Source organism: Larus michahellis, chromosome 17 (genome assembly GCF_964199755.1).
Source record: "Larus michahellis chromosome 17, bLarMic1.1, whole genome shotgun sequence".
In the NCBI taxonomy this organism is placed as follows: Eukaryota; Metazoa; Chordata; class Aves; order Charadriiformes; family Laridae; genus Larus; species Larus michahellis.
Genome location: NC_133912.1, coordinates 8,601,526 through 8,614,000, shown reverse-complemented (window position 1 = coordinate 8,614,000; position 12,475 = coordinate 8,601,526). Strand labels below are relative to the sequence as shown.

Below are 12,475 nucleotides of genomic sequence, written 5' to 3'. Positions count from 1 at the left end.
CCGCGCCGCCGAGTTTTGGATGCGGGAGGCGCGCCGGCGGGAGAAAGGCGACACGTCCCCTTTAAAAGGAAATATAATTTACAGTGTGCAGCCAGGCGGCCCATAGTTTCAATCTCGTTTACTATAGAGAAAACTCTGCTAGCTGTTCTCTATCCCACAAATCCGATTTAATCAGACAAGCCAGCCAGCGTGGCTTGAAGTAAAAACGGATAATTAGTAAACAGAGAGCTACTTCAGTGCTTCATTGGCATTCGAGCCGGGCTAGTGTGTCGCATTTAAAATGCAGTCTGATGAAGTTTACAAAATCAAACCATTTGTTACTCCTATTGAAGAGGCTTCAGGCCACTTGCAATTAAATTGGAATTAGTGCTCAGAATGAGATACAGCAAATTCATACTAAAAAGGGATCTGACTTTCAGACATTTGACTTCAAGTTTCCCCCCCCCCGGTGCGTGTGCAGGCGCCTGCGCGGCCCCAGCGGATCCGTGCCGGCCCCGGACCCCCGGCGCGGGCGAGCGGGGACGCTGCGGCAGCCGGGGAGGGGGGACCGGAGGGGACCGGAGCCACCGTGCCGGTGAAGCATCCTCTGCCGAGCCCCAACGCGGTGCCGGCACGCGGAGCCGAGGCCGGGATGTGCAAACCAAACTGCCCCCTCCCCATCGCGCTGCCATCTTCCCCCTGCCTGCCCTCGCAGCCCTGCCACCAGGCGCGAGAAACGCGGCAGACCCGTCCATGCGCTGCAGCCACGATCAATAGCACGAGGAACCCGTCACCGGCGGCTGCGGAGGCGCGCGTCGGGGAGGCTCCGGCATCGAAGGATGCCGGCGGAGCCCGCCACTGCCTCCCACACCCGCCGTAAAACCCCCAAACCCTCGACTCCCGTCCTGCAAATCCGGGGTCTCCAACAAGACTCACCCTCCTTCAACCTGCACGTTTAACGCCATCTCTGACGCCACGCACGTGCCAAAGACACGCGCTAAAACTGCCGCGATCCCCGGGAGCGAGGCAGGCGGCTCCAAAACATTCCGGCCGCACAGAGCCAGAGCCCGAGGGCCCTTGTCTCTCCCCAGAGGAGATTTCAGGGACGTTTGGCGTGTTTTTGCCAGCGTGTCAAGGGCTCCCCAGCAGCCGCGTCCCCCCGGAGAATGCCGCTGGCTGCGGGGCCAGGGCCGGGCGGGCGATGGCCGCCCCGCTCCGACAATGCCTGCGAGGGCAGCACCGCGAGCCCTCAGAGCCGGTGGGACTTAGGGATGTACTTAAGGCACCGGGCTCAGACGGGGATGCCGCACACATCCCGCTGGAGCCAAGCCGAGGAGGAGGAGGAGGATGGGTGACGAAGGACAGGCAGAAGCAGCGGGCACCGGCCCGGCCCTGGCGATGCCGGTTGGTGGCACCGAGGCTGCGTTTTGCCCCGGGAGGACGGCGAATGCGTGCTGCCCGGGGTAAGAAGATTAACCCAGTTTCAGCGCCCGTTTTGGGGATTATTACGAAACCACGAGCGGGGTTTTGGGAGGCAGCGGCGCAGCAGAGCCAGGGGCGGTGCGGAGGAGCCCGTCCCTGCGCACCGCTGTCAGGATACACGATGCCCAGACGCGCACATGTGGACGCAACCCCGAGGACGGGGTTTTTAAGGGTGTCACGCCAGGATGGCAGCGGCGGCAGCGGCTCTGGTGCAGCCGCGGAACAAAGGTGCTGTTGGGTGGCTCGGTGGGAGCCAACAGCCCCCGCGGCCGTCGCGGTTAGGTAGAGAGAGGGGGAAAACAACCGCCCAGCAATAAACACACACATTTCGTGCCGGAGTCACCAAATCATCCCGGTTTCAAGGGCTGCCTCCGGACTCCCCGGCTCGGCTTGCGCGCTAATTAACGTCTTTATGGAAGGCAACTTCTCCCAGGGGGGCATTTGTTTGATTGTTATTATTTACTCGGAGATAGCGCAGCTTTCTTCCCAACTTTAACCGACTACGGGAAATTAATTCTTAAAAAGCGGCCGGCGCCGCCGACTCTTCTGCTGCAGGTTTTCCCTCCGGGGCTGGATGCGGCTGCCCGGGCAGCAACAAGCGGGCAGGGCACGTCCCCCCAGCGCCGCGGAGAACCCCCGCGTTTCAGAGCAGCTGTACGACACCGACCCTGCAGGCACAGGGCGTCACACCCCCCCCCAAACCTACGGGCTTCACTTTGTGCTCCTGCAGCGAGGCGCGGGGCGGCTCCCCACCCGGCGAGGATGCGCGGGGAGGAGGATGCTCTGCATCCCGGCGCCGAGCCCTGAGCCCCGGCTCCGGCACGGGGGGTGATTTATTCCGGGGGCCATCTGGACGCGGGGGACAATGCGGTCCCGCATCCCGGTGACCCGGCGCATTAGTCACACCCTCCCCGCTCGACCTCTCCCTCTCCCTTTGAGCGCGGCGGGGCGAGAGCATCCCCTTCTCGCCTGCCTTTCGGGGGGCCCTTCGCTCCCCCCGGTGGCACCTTCCCCGCCGCCCTGCCTCTCCATCACCGTCACCACCACCATCATCATCATCGCCTCCCTTCACTGCGCTTTTCTGCCGTCGCTCAGGCGAGAACGATTACGAGGGAGCGCGAGCGGGGAGGGAAAGAGCCCAGCGACTATTAGCGGCGGCGGCTTTATGGCAACAGGCACACAACTCATTCGTTTCATGTTTCGCGGAATATAAAAGCGCCGAAACATTTTAATTTTAAATTCTTATCATTGAATTTACTGCTTTTCTCTCGCAATGATTTGTGTTGCTTTTTAATTTTTACAGTCTCTACAGAAGCCAGATGCTACCGCCTAGGGCCAAAATAATAAAAACCCGCCGCAGTCGCGAGTTACAGAACAAAAAGGAAACGCGCGGCTGACAGAAGTTAATATCTCAATTTAACAGTGCTGCTCCGCTAATGATCCTTTGATATGTGTTTATTTAGAAAGGTCTGATCTTGACCTTGAAAGCAAACTAAACCGCAAAGTCTTTATGAGAGGAGAGAAAGACTTTATTTATAGACTGGCTTTGCGTCAATCACGGCGGCAGCTGGACCCGCACTGCTGGCTGAGGCGCTGCCAGGCGGCCGCCGGGCAAGACGGGGGTCAATCGAGGGATGGGGTTTTGGGGGGGGCATCGGCTGACGAGGAGGACCACGATGTGCCCCATCCCCGGGGGGGGATGCTGAGCCTGCGCACAGGGACCTGCCCGCGAGCCAAGGGGTGCGGGCGGCTCCTGCCAGGGATGCTCCCCCGGGGACAGCATGGGGCCAGGCGTGCTCCTGTCCCCCGCACAGGGGACGAGCGCCCCCCGTGCATCTCCTGCGCCAGCCCTTCGCCCCGGGAAGAGACGCCTTGGCCCCCCGGCTGCATCCTGCCCCCCCCGAAGGCGGTCCCCGGGCGCTGGAAGGATGCTCAGCATCACCCAGACCCGCAGCGGCAGAGCACCGGCGGGTCCTCCCCCCGAGGAAACCCAGCGGCGCCCAAACCTCGCGCTCGGAAACGAAAATCAGACAAACTTTTCAGGGGCAAACCCCGTCTTACTGCATTTCCACCCCCAAACTGGGGGAGGCGAGAGCTTCCCAAGCTCCCAGCGCCATGCGAGCCTGGGAATGCGCTGCGGAGGCCTCGCACCTACGGTGCGCTGCGCTTTCGAGCCTAATTTCTATTGGTTTAGGTCAAACGGCTGTTTGAAGACGTTTGCCAACCCCCAAGCCTTCCGGTTGGAGCTGGAGGAGCTTCCTCACAAAGACATCCCCTACAGCCTTTTCATTCTACTGAATATCTACCAAAAGAGATCAAACGCTCAGGCGGCCAAAAATGGAGCCCGTCATCGGGGACAAACCTTCCCTTTTCAGCACCGTTGGGCATTTTGGTGCCACCGGGTTCATGGTGCTGGGACACCCTGTAACACCAGAACTCGATGCCCGGCAGATGGGAGGGTGCAGGATGGCGGCATTTGTGCCCCGTTGCCACCCAACAAAGCTGACGGGAGACGGGGGACGTCACCAAAGGCCACTCCGTGCCTCGGCTGGGGGACAAACGCCGCCTTCGAGCCCCGTCCGGCCCCGCAGCCGAGCCGGGGGAGCTGGGTGACATCGCACCCTTGTGAACGGTCTCGGTTTACATCCTCCAAAGAGCCAGCGACAGTGACTCGGCCTTAACACAAATGTGAAAAACGGCAAGCGCAGAGACAGAAAAAACTTTTCTCGGGAAGGGGAGAAGCGCGTATGAGCGGGGGGACGTGATTTCCCTCTGCAGCCACCGAGCGTGCCCCAGAGCCGGCGTTGTGCCGGCAGAGGGGATGGTGCTCGGGGACGCCGGCGCCACCAAACCCAGTGTGGAGGGACGAGCCTCGTGCATCAAAACCCATCGCTCCCGATCATCCTCGGCAAAATCCGGTGTTCCGCTCCTTCAACCCCCGAAGGCAGAGATGGAAAAGCCACCCTCTTTTCCAGGAAAACAAACATCTCTTTACCAAAATGCACTAATCTGGTTGGTATCTACGCGCAGCATCTCCCCTCAGTGACATTCCCCCTGAGCCTGTCCCAGTGCTCTCCATCCTGGAGAATCCCGGATCCATCCTGGGGATGGACTGTTTCTCCCGGGGGCAGCCGGAGGCAAACTGCGATCAGAAGGGGAGCTGCCATCTACTCGCTTACTCGTCGCCACTGCGGCGGCTTCCCAGATTTCCTCTTCCCAATCAGAATCTGGAGTGAAACCAGCTGAAAAAATAATTTAACTTTCTGTCAAAAACCGAACGCATTTTCCCTGTTGCTTTGCCGGTGACGGTTAAACTCCCGCGTTAGGAACTGCTCTGTTGTTAAACAACCAGCTCCGGCGAGGAGCCGAAGCCCTGGCCGGCGTTTCTGGCCCACCGAGGGCGGCCCCCGTCTCTTTTTGGCCAAACAGCCTCCCCCGTGGGTGTTTTCCAACAAGCACCTCAGGGCGGGCGCGTGTTTTTCCCTGCCAGGAGGGTTTCTGGGGACAGCAGACGATGTCCCTTAGCCAGCGGTGCTGTGTCCTGCCCTCCGTGGTGCCCCTGCGCTTGCCTCTTGGCTGTGACATCCCACCCCACGGGTCACCAGCATCACCACCACCGTCGGCATCACCATCGCCCGCCCATCGCCCACCCGCTCCTGGGTCTCCCGCCCAGGGTGGCACCACTCTGGCATCCCCCACCCCATGGAGACGCCGAGGAAACGCCGATGAAAGGACCCTTTTGGCGGCGCGGGCAGCCACCCCCGGCCGAGCACGGCCAGTGGGGTGACCGGCGGCCGCGAGGCACAAAGCCGGGAATCGCAGCGTCCACTTATTATTCCTGCACCCCCACCATTAAAAAAAAAAAAAAAAAAAAGAGAAAAGATGAAAAGGCCCTCTCGGTAAACCCGGGGAGAGGCGAAACGGTACCGAGAGCGGCCTCCCCCCCGTTTCTTGTGGGGTTTTTTTTTTGTAAAGCGGGGAGACGCGAATCCCGGGGGGACAAAAGTAGCTGCTAAGGTAAGTTAAACCTTGTCGAGATGAACTTTCCTGCTACTTTTAATTAAAAGTTCTTTGGAATTAAAAAGGACACTATTCAGGAAAGGCTGAAAAAAAAAATTCATTGACACCAGCCCGCCCCCCTCCCCTTTTTCCCAAGGAAAAGAAAAAGCTGTTTTTGTGTGTCTGCTCACCCAGCCCGCACTGTACAAAAGGAAGCGGATTTGCAGCAAGACACACGAGATGACCCCCTGACCCCGAGCCGCTGAAAAGTCCTCAATGGCATAAATACCAGATAATCAATCACATACCAGGAGGGCCGGTCCCCCTGCCCTCGCCCCCGCCGCCGGGTTTATGAGAGATGCACTGTAAACGGACACCGGCTGCGGACGGGAGGCCCCTCTCAGCATTCCTGCGCCGGACCAGGAGACCCCGGCCGCCCCCTCGCCCGCCCCTGTCCCTCCTTCACAGCGCCCCGCAGCCTCTTCCCTCCCGCTCCGGAGCCGAAGGACCGGGAGAGGCATCTCCCTGCGCTCCGCAGCGATGGCCGAGCATCCTCCACGAGCCATGGCATGGCCGGCGCCCAGAAAACAGGGAGAAAGCAGCCCGACCTGCGGCAAACTCTGCCTTTTTGGGGGAATCGCTGGGTTTTGGAAGCCCCCGCGGGTTCTGGCCGTGACCGTACACCACCGGTTTCCCTGTCCCTCTGACAAACCCCCGAAGGCGGGCAGAGGAGGGCGGCCAGGTCCCCCCGCGCTCAACAATGGACCTTAAAGCCTTCAAGGGAGGGAAGAAAAAAAATAAATTGCTGAGATACGGCAGTGGTTCGGTTAAATGGGGAGCCACTCGGCAACTAAATTTGATAATGCTTTTGTCCACGGGTCAGAGGTTAAATATGTTCACACTAATCCCCTTCATCTAGAATTAAAGGACAAGAAAGATTTCTCCGTAGCTTAGCGAGAGGGCTTTTCTCATCGCGCTTTAAATAGTATTTGCACAGGAAAATTAAAGGCCGGCCATTGGCCGCTGGCTGGGACGCGGACACGCGGCGTTCCCAGCTCCTGGCTCGTTTTCGGCAAATCCGCCCATCGTCCGAAGCCCGGCCTCGCGGCACCGGGAATTTTCCCCACCGCCCGCTGCCAGGGTGGGAGAAGCGGCGGGGCGGGAGGTGGGGAAATTCCCGGCCTCGGGAATGCGCGGCGGGACTCGGGTTTCAGGCGCTGTCACAGGACATTACTGTCAGACAAAGGGGCTCTGTCCCGCACCCCCAGCGCCCGCCCGGACGGGCCGGGGCCGAGGCGGCGGTGCTGACCACCCCGCGCCGTGAGCTCCCGGTGCGCTCCCGGCGCGCTCGGAGGTGGCCGGCGGCAAAGCCAGCGGATACGGGACAGGCCCTTGCACCAGGAATGACGCTGCCAAGTGATGGAGGCTTCTGATGGGAAGCGCGGCTGTCCCAGCCCTTGTTTTTATCAAAATAAGCGTTTGCAAGAGCCACTCTCCATTGAAGACACCAACTGGTGTTGGAAGAGCACCCGGGCCACGAGCTGGGAAGCACCGGAGCGGCCGCGGGCTCCAGCTGAACACAGGCCTCCTCCTTCCCTCCACTCGCACCGTTTTCAGTCCTTTTTGCAAATAAACCTGTCTGCGAGAGTATTTAAAACACTCACGGCTTCGCGTTCTGGATGCATTGGGATTGCTCGGTTCCGCCCGTCCTCGGCTCATCGCTTCCCTTTGGTTCTGCCCCGGCCCGAGGCTGGCGAGAGCGAGTCCCGCTCCCTCTCGAGTAGCCAAAATCAAGCGCGGAGTATTTTTTCCACGGTTTTTACACATCCATTTGCAGGCAATGCTGCGCAAAAGCTGCCGCGCCTGCGCATGGCACGTCGGGCTCCAGTCGGACGCCTCTACCCAAAAATGTCACAGCGGTCACAAAAGCGTCTTTACTGTCGGCATTTTGCATTTCCAGCTGCTGCTGAAGCCACAAACCCCGGAGGTGCCTCTGGCAGCAGCTCCCCCGCCCCAAATCCAGTTTTCCCAGGTTGGCTGAGGATTCCCGCTGGGCACTGCCGGCGCTGGAAGGTGCCAGGAACAGTCTTTGCACCCTCCACATGCAAACCGCTTCTGTTTCCTAAGCTCGGTTTGAACCCAGCACCAGTTTTCTCCATTCTGGCGCATCGCGGAGCTGGCATCACTCCCGCCTCCTCCATAGGAACCGTCATCCTCGTGCCCGAACCAAAGCCCATCTCAGCTCCGCGGCCACGCTCGCAGCCTCCCACCGGTGCGTCGGGGGCCGGCGGCGCACTGCGGAGCGCTCCCGCAGCCCAGCATCTGAACCCTGCGCTCGCCTCCGACGGAAAACCCGCCAAGTGTTGTCCGGGCCGCATCGCCCGCGCGTCCTCCCCCAGCCGGGCCCAGGGAGCCGAGGCGAGCACGGGAGGGATAATTACCTCTACGCGTACTTAATACTGCAGTGCAGTATCTCTAGCTACGGAGAAAAATGCTATCCGCCGGTATTTCCCCCAGAAGCCTCATCGAGCCGCTCTCTGAAAACTCTCAGGAGCCCCGTGAAACGGTAATAGAAAGTCGGGGCAGCCGGGGGGAGACGCGGGGCCGGCTTCGGTAAGGAAGCGCCTGGCACTTGCAGATGGGCACCGGGCACCGCTCCGGCCGAGCCGGGGGAGGGATGCAGCCAGAGGGGCAGGAATCGCATCCCGTGAGGCCGAGCCGCTGGAGCAGGGACACGGCAGATACAGGGACGGCTGCTGGTGGCAAGTGCCAGTGCTGAGGCAAGCCCGGAGCATCCCGGCGCAGAGCCGGCCTGGCCACGGCGCCACGCCGAGCCCACGGCAACCGGAATTTATGTCTCCACAGAATTTATGGCCCATGTCACCAAAGTTGCACGTTCCGTGCTGCTCGCTCACAAACCTGCATTCCCAACACGGCAATCGGCGGCGTGACGCCTGTAGCGCCGCTGGCGTTTTTTAGGTGGGTACGATTTTGAGGCAGAGAAAGCGAAGCAAAAGAAGGGAGAGGAGACAAACACGTAATTAATTGGACTAAATGTAAATTTGCCAAGAAGAGAGAGAGACAAGGCGTGCCCGTGTGCCAGCGCAGCTCCGGCGCGGTGCCCCCTGCATCCCCCCAGGCTCCCACGACTCCCCGCAGCCCGCCCCAGCCAAGAGCAGGGCTGCTGGGATGCTACTTGCCAAGCCAAGCGCTCTGGCATTTAAAAAATAACAATAGTTAAAAAAAGTGGAAAAAAAAAATCACTCTGTACCTCAGTGCGCCTTTAGAACAGGAGCAGAATACTTTTTTGGGGGGCAAAAAGAGCGGATAAAGCCCCGCTGAGGCGGAGGAAGGCCGAGCTTCCCGAGCGGCCGCGGGGGCATCCCACCGCCTCCTCCCGGGTCCCTGCTCTCCTGCGCCGGATTTTTCTCCCTTTGTACCTCCGCTTATACCGCACGACTGTTTTGAATCTCTAAAATAATGTGACAAGTTAATGATGGCACAATTATCTAAATGTTTAACAGACATGTTATCTAAGTGAATCGGATTGAGATTCCATCCCGCTGACAATAAACATCAATGGGAGAGCAGAAAGTGATAGGCAAATTATCGCCAACCCTGCAATTTCAATGCTATTAAATTTGGAGGAATAACAGCCCTGAGGCCTGTAAACTCTGAATAAAATAGACCCTTGTGTTTGGCCAACTATTAAATCAAAACGCTACCAACATCCCAGCAAAAAAAAAAAAAGGAAAAAAAAAGGCAGGGGGGAAGATTTATAGCTTTTCAATTTTCAGTAACACGTTGGTTTTATTAATTCTTTTCTCCTACTTGCGTCCTGGTGTTGGCATCGCCAGCCGGGGAAGGCGAGGGATGTGGGCAGGGATGCGGGCAGGGGATGCGGGTGAGGGATGCGGGCAGGGGACGGAGGGGAGGGATGCGGGTGAGGGATGCAGGCAGGGGACGGAGAGGAGGGATGCGGGTGAGGGACGCAGGCAGGGGACGGAGAGGAGGGATGCGGGTGAGGGATGCAGGCAGGGGACGGAGAGGAGGGATGCGCGTGAGGGATGCAGGCAGGGGATGGAGGGGAGGGATGCGGGTGAGGGATGCAGGCAGGGGACGGAGAGGAGGGATGCGGGCAGGGGATGCGGGTGAGGGATGCGGGCAGGGATGCAGGTGAGGGATGCAGGCAGGGGATGTGGGCAAAGGCTCCGGCACATCCTCCGTGGAGCGGCCGGGGGCATGCCGACCCCACAAATCAAAGAGCCAACTACGTGCCGAAGAACATACAGTCTATATTAGGCGCCGAGCAAGCCCAGGTGAAACTGGGTCAGGAGTAAATGCGTGCTGGCCCGCGGACCGCCGCCGGCTGCCCAGGGCGCACACGCTCGCGCGCGTTAATTGCCCTGGCACACGGGAGGACACCCGAGACGAGTCACCTCTGATATTTATAAAAGCAGGCGGCGAGCCCGAGCCCCGTTAGCACGAACCCCGGCGGCGCGAGCGTCCCGAGCCCCGGCGGCACTGGCTGGGGGGCACTCGGGCTGCCTCCTCAGCGCATTTCGCTTTTTCCTCTACATTTTAGGAGAAGGGTAAGGAATTTTCCAGGCTCTCTGAGCTCACGCTGCTGGAAGATGAGCCAAAACAGTTGCTGCTTTTCCTATTGCCGCGGGACGGGGGCCAAGGACAGCGGACGCCCAGAGAGGGCGTCGCAGCCCCGAGCCCATGGGGCCGTTGGCAGCGCGCAGCCAGCTCCGTGTTTACAAGCAGAAACTATTTTTTCCTTCATTTATTAGTATTTTTTTTACCTCGCGTCTGAAAGCAGGGCGTAGGTGTTCTGCTGTTAGAGCCGGGCGCTGCTCGGCGCAGCACACGTACGCCAGGGCTGGCTTTGTGCTTTGCGGCATCGTTTGGGGGAGCAGCGAGGGGAACGGGGGAAAAAAATGTGAGATAAAGGGGCGTCCCGGATGCTGACCGTGCACCTGAGAAACAGCCCCACGTGCTGAGAAGGAACACCACAAGTCCTTCGTCTCGGCCACCCCCTGCAGAAAAGCTCTCCAGCTGCAGGCCACCCGCAGAGGCAGCGACGTCTTGCAGACGGGTCCCGCATCCGCCCCTAAACACCGCGGTTTTGAGCAAAGCGGGCGCATTTGGTCAGCCTGTGCCAGACACACCCCGCGCAGTTTTTGATGCCACCCTTGAATGAACCCACCCGCACATTTACCAAAAAAGGGCTATTTTTCACATGGAAAGCTGGAAGGTCTTTCCCCAACCAACCTGCTGCTAAGGGTGAAGGGAGGACGCCCCCAAAAAAATCCTTTCTGGGAGATGCCGTTATTTGGGAAGGGGGTTAATTATAGCGAGGCAGGGGAGGGATGCTGTCCGTGCCAGGGCCGGGCTCTCTGCGTGCCACCCGAGGAGAGGAAGCGATTCATTTCGGTGTTTACGGCTGGCGATGACAAACCCGCTGCGCCCGGGTCACCGCGTCCCCACGCCGCTGCCCGGCCGCCCTTTGAGCTTTGGCCCCATCCAGCCCCCGCGCTGCGGCAACCGAAGGGCCTTTAATCCCCGCAGAGGCATCAAGGTCAGCAGAGAAACCGTGTCGGTGCTCAGCTCTGCATCTGTGGGATGGTTTTGGGGACAGGCATCGTCAGGCGCCCGCTCCCGATGTCACACCCGGGGTGATGGAGCCCCGGGTACTGGGGGGAGCTGGGCTCCCACCGACCGCCCCGGGACGCTCAAGACATCTGGGAAACACATGGAATTTGGGAGCCAGACACGGTTTGCTCGGCCACCTTCACCTCCCTGCCCGGGCTCGGGTCGCTCATCTCTGAGCAGGGTCTGTCCCTCGGCTGCCCCAGCACAAGCGTCGTCCTTCCTTGTCTCCTCCTCAACCTGCTGCACCACCCGCTTTAAAAGGACTGTGGATTGGTAAATCCCAGCCTCCTGCCGCAGGACTCGGGATAAGGAGGGCAATTACTTTACAATTTATGAGCTTGGCCAGCGCGTGGCTCCCAGCTCGGGTGACGGCCGCAGCTATTCCTGCCCCGTGACGCAGCACTCGCATCCGTCCTCCAACCCCGGCGTGAAGCCGGCCGGGCTCTCCCTGCCAGCCCTGCCGCCTCCCAGAGCAAACGTGGCCATTTGTGGCATTTCGCAGGGTTTTCGGCACTGAAAGAGGAGCCTGTGCTCAGTCACACTGCTCCCAATATAGCGCGGGGAGGAGCGGGCGCGTTTCCCTGCCCCAGCCGGGGTTTTAGGGGTTTGAAAGGCTCCACCCGGGACGGTCCAGCTGCGAATTCCCCCGAGCCCCGGAGCAAACCCTCCCCGGGCAAGGTGGCTTTGGGGAGGTGCATAAAGGGCTCCTTGTGCTGCCCGCGGGCTGGAGGCGCAAGAGGCGAAGCGTGGCGGGGGCCAAGTGCCGAGAGCTGCTCGGGAAGGGCCGGCACGTCGCTGGCAGAGGGAAGAAATCACCGCACGTTCGCTGCGCCATCGCTCCCCGGGTGCACGTGTCAACGCCCAGCAATAACCAACGCCACGGTGCGGTGCAAAGTGCTGCCTTGCGCCCCTGTTTCAGTGGCAGAGGAGCTGGGGACCCTTCGCTCCTGTCGAGCACCGGTGCTAAGATGCCAAGTTAATTGCCCGAGTGCCATGGCTCGCCCATGGCCGCTTCTCTGGTTGGGGTTTTAAACGCGTCTGAGCACCAGGGAATGAGGTCTTCTGGGCACAGCTGGGTCCTTCCCTCCCCAAAGCCCCCTCCCTGGGTCCCAGGTCCCTGAGCATCCCTTCCGACGCGCACACCCACTGCGCCGTCCGACCGTCCGCAGGGACTCGCAGCGCAACAAAACCTGCCCAGAGCTCCAGACGCAACGCAATTATCCCTATAAACACCTTGAAAGATGGGAACGCAACTACCAGCATAGGCTGGGGTCTGCAAACGATTCGTAGCTCATCGCTCCTGGGCTCCCGAGCATCCAAACACTCCTGACAAGGGTATTTAACCCTTGGGAAGCTT

At 60.2% G+C, this 12,475-nt stretch overlaps 1 protein-coding gene across 2 annotated transcripts in view; it reads right to left on the bottom strand.

Moving 5' to 3' along the window:
- ZBTB16 (zinc finger and BTB domain containing 16) overlaps positions 1–12,475 on the bottom strand; it is a 60,653-nt gene that overhangs the window by 9,367 nt on the left and 38,811 nt on the right. The window lies entirely within an intron of this gene.